Genomic DNA, 4,900 nt, shown 5'->3' with positions numbered 1-4,900 from the left:
ACACACAACATGCAAGAAACTACATATGGAAGTCATACCCAACCATCCATACAAGCTACATGTAATAACCATCACCAAGCCTGACTCAGAATAGATGCCTGCTGAAAAATTCAGCTTAGACCAATATGAATTTCCATGCTGGATTATGCTGGTAAAGCTGGTTATGCCATATACTTTTATGGTAAACAACCCCCTAAGAGTTTCCGATGTTTGAATCATTTCTGTCTTTTTTTGCACATTCCAGATAGACTGTCAGTCAGTGCTTTCCCAGCTAACAGGAAACATTCTCAGAACTTTGGTTAAGATTCTGGTAAGATCCTATCAAAGTTATGAATGTTCTTCGAGTATCTTTAATAGAATGTTTGTTCAAAGTTATCTTGCCTTCAATAGTTCTCAAAATATTAGCTCAAAAAACAATTTATACATCGTCAATATAATGTTTTTTCTAAATCTTTCTAAATTTCGACATTTCTTATACTCTTTTTCGTGCTACTACTTGTATTCAAAAGTAATGCTCCCATAATGTTTGCCAAATTATAAAATGAAATGTAGAAAGAATTTACATAACCAGTTTTTTTTTTTTTTACAGATGTTTTGAATGTTTGCAGAACAGTCAGAAATAGCGTTTTCATAACTTAATGGTAATGTCATCAAGACGTTCTTAAGAGTATATTTTTAGCTGGACCACTTGTGGGAATTTTTCAGTGACTCTTTCTACAAATCTGTACGTCACAGAAACTCAGATTTGTTAAAAACTCTTATCCGTACAGGAACGAGCTGTCTTTAATTATGAGTTATTGGCCCTATCCCAAATAGTATACTTTATGAGCACTTGTGGCCTTGCAGACTTACAGCCATGTACAAGACCATAAGCATAATGCATCCCATTTGTCTTTTTACATTTCAGAAGTGTGTTCACAAGTGCCCCCTTTGTGGCCCTTGTTACGTATTTCTACTGAAGTGAGCTTCGCAGCACACTTTTACCTGACATAATGATGGAATCTGAAAGATTAAGCAATATGATGTTAGCGAACATGATGACACCCCCCACTCTGTAAAACTTACTTCAAGTAATTTTCATTTTGACCTGATTTTGTTGGAACTGACGTCACATCAGTTCTACTTAAAGGGGGGAGGGGGGGGGGGTACAATGCTGTTTCATCCATTCAGAGTTGTTTACACTGTTAAAGAGTTGGATTCTCATGCTAAACATGGACAAAGTTTCAAAAAACAATTTGGACGTATAACAGAGTATTTCTGTGCCAAAAATCTTACTTCCGGGTTCGTACAAGTTTCGATAGTTTTTTTCGATGGTGGCTCTTAATGACATAAATGAGGGTGGAACTCCTTATATGGGCATTTCTCCCGGAAGAACTCACCCGTGCACGCATCAACCAGAGTAAGAGCAAGATCACGCCCATCAACGCGCTTCATCCGGTGGCAGCGCTGCACGGGACTCGCTCGGGAAGAATGTCTCCAATCCAAAGAAGTGTGTTTTCGGTTGTAAGGGAAAGATAACTTTGTTCATCTTCCTAAAGAACTCAACGTTATGTAGACAGTGGATACAGTTTGTTTTTCCGGAGCAGCAACAGAGTTTCACAAGTGTGTTCGTTTTATAAACAAAGCCCAGTTCGACGCTGGATTTGCACATTGTTTGATACTGAAAGATGGAGCGGTCCAGCTATAAAAGATCCCAGTCATGATTCAGAACTGCTGAGGTAAGTGAAACGGCATCAAATGTCTGTTTTGTTAGCATTCGGCGTCCAAGTGCTTGTCACTCTTTAGCTCCTCCCACGGCACACCTCCAGGAGCTCTGCTTTTTCCGGAGAGAATTGTAAAGCTGTATCTTTCTTTTATAAATATGATAAAACTAAAGACTTTTTGGAGATATGAAGGATGCAGTACTACTCTATAGGTACTCAAGATTAACATGAGATTGGGTGAAACTGTGTGTTTTATGCCCCCTTTAAACTGGCTGCACACTAGATTATTTTAAAATCTTAACCGATTTTAAAACCATGGGAGCACAGACATGAAGACAGTTTCAACCGATAATAATTCTCTGAACGTGCACACTAGACGATTCGACCAGACTGCGAGACCAAACACACTTGTCGATTGTAGGGACGATTTCACAGTGACATGAGATCTCAAGGAGATTCGCAAGATCAAACGTGACTAGAGAAGAAAAACAAATGGAGAACATTCAACGTTGTCAGCTGGCTCTCTCGGCGTGCATTCTGTTTCACAGTGAAAAAACAAATTATAAAAAAAGAATATGGGTGATGTTCTTTCTCAGTGCTCTGCTTTCGTGGCATTTTTGTCGCTGCCAGGTTTCAGCTATAGAAGCATGCGACATCCAGTAAGTGACTTGCTCGCTCTCATTGGCTATCGCGGTTATCATGTCAGAGGCAGTCAGATCCAGAGTCGTAAATATCAAACATGTATCAAACAAGAGTCACAATGACACCACACAATAGAGGATTTTATGGACAAAAAAAACGCTCGCGACAAGCCGCGAATCGGGAGCCTTAAAATCCTCTACTGTGTGGCCAGCCTTAATTAAGTCCATTGAGTCCACCTCATTGACTCTAGAATTATTACTTTAAACAATGAGGTTGATACTGATGTGCCTCATTATAAAACAATGTGACAAAACGTCTCGGGTTACTTATGTAACCATGGTTCCCTGAGTAGGGAACGAGACACTGCGTCCTCTAGGGGTCGCTATGGGCTCCAGGGAGTTTACACAGATAAGATTTTAAACATTAAAAAATAATCATAAAAATTTAATTTTCTTATAAAGAACCATTTAAAATGTAGCTACAAAAATTTCAGCTTAAACCAGGCACACACAAAATCAGTTTCAAACCAAACAACTTTCTGTTTTTTAGAACGGTGAATTCACTTGACCTTTCACTTTTCATGAAAGTAAATTAAATCTGTGTGCGGAACTTTGTCGCCAAAACTCCAGATCGCAGCGATTCCTATTGAAGTGACTGAAATTCAACCTTAACATTTCTGAGAGCAACAGTAAATGTGACTACACCTTTAGAGTGACATTTGTGACAGAGTTGCCATTGAATTGTTCACTCAACCGATTTATTTAAAAACACTAATCCATACTCTTTTCTGGATGAGTCTTTTAATCAATCACTCAAATGATTTATTGAAAACAGATTCATTAAAGAATGAAACAGCAACTCTGTTGTTCAAAGACGAGCTATGATTAATTCTGCTGTGGCTTTGTTTGAACCTTTTTTAGCTGGCGGAACAAACACAGACAAAGTAACTGGCTATATATGTAACTTTTGTTTAAAAGCAATATCTCACTCACAATCGTACTACAAGCACGTGGTCTGAATATCAGGGCAATAACAGACCTCCTGCTCATGTGATATTGCTAAAACTTAAGCTGGTGATAGTCCATTGTATTGTGTGACATCTGCAGTATATGGTAGTGAATGTATATCATATAATCTCACTGAGGAGCTGCACAAATGAATATCGTAAGTCTCCTGTCTTTTTGTTTTGAAGTTATCCTAAGGGGTAATGGCAATAGGGCACATCAGTATTCCATATAACAAACAGGCACACCCACACACACACACACTTCCGTTGTGACATGAGGGCCAGATGTGGAGTTGAATTCTAATGAAAGTGACTACAGAGCTACAAGGGTAGAGTTGCCTGCATGCATATGTGTATGTTTGAGTAACCACACACTTGTCCCTTGAGCTTAGGGCTTTATGAATGCTTTGTTTGCGCACACACACACTGAACCACAACAGAAATAGAAGCAGAACACAATGTAGCTGCATCAACAGAATGTCTCATTACTCTCAATCTGGATGGGGTTTTTTTGTTCCAAAGTAGTTTGTACATTTGCATCGAAATGAAAAATAAACACAATTATATATGTATACTGTATGTTGTTGCTGTCAAGGACTGGAAAAGTTCCTAGTCTTGATTGCTTTGTATGAAATTGTGTTTTAGTTGTAAAATGAATACTGGTGGCGTTTATTTGTATAGATTTTGTTTATTTTACATATATACGATTGAATATTGCTTTGTGTCGCAGTTTTATCATATTCACTCTGGTAGCATGTACGTATGTATATTTATAGAGATTTTATTTGTGCATTTTAAATATACATGATTTGAGTGAATATTGCTTAGGTGGCGTGATAAATTTAGATAAACAGTTCGCTCCCATTTCATTATATTCAGCCTTGTAATTACAAAACACACAACCAGCTTGGTAAAGGGAAACAAGGTTTAACAGCTTTATTCATATAAAATATGTACATTCATATTCATTATCTATGGGAATTTACAAATATATTTATACAAAATCTCCTTGCAAGGGTTTGTCAGTTTGTGAATGATGCTGAGGGAACAGGCGCACACACACACACACATATACATACACACACATTCATGCACTCGCACAGTTACAAATCCACATAACACATTTGAATTGCATACATACATAAATAAATAAAAAACATACAGTATATACAGGAATTACATGACTGCAAACAAATATCTCTACAGCATATTGAGCACACACCCCACAAAACCCTCATAAACTTGAATGACATTTTCTTTTTAAAGAGCTGCAATATTTTTTCATTGATTCCTCATTTGTTGCTATTGACACAAAGGGGATACAAACAGTAAATTTCCATGCTTAACGAACACATGCAAAACCACAAACAGTTGTATTGAGTCAGACAGGCTTATTTACAAGTCAAACCAAATTAGTCATCACATGCAATATTGGATTAAAGAGGCTCCATTTGCAGCGCTTAGGGTGTGGGTAACCAGTTTTTTAGGGAGGGTGCAAATCAAAGCATGTCTTTTAGGCAAATAACCACAAAGTTACAGTTTCAAATCC

This window comes from Sinocyclocheilus grahami, unplaced genomic scaffold (assembly GCF_001515645.1).
Source record: "Sinocyclocheilus grahami isolate Dianchi unplaced genomic scaffold, SAMN03320097.WGS_v1.1 scaffold334.1, whole genome shotgun sequence".
Taxonomy (NCBI): domain Eukaryota; kingdom Metazoa; phylum Chordata; class Actinopteri; order Cypriniformes; family Cyprinidae; genus Sinocyclocheilus; species Sinocyclocheilus grahami.
Note: the sequence above shows the minus strand (reverse complement) of the source record.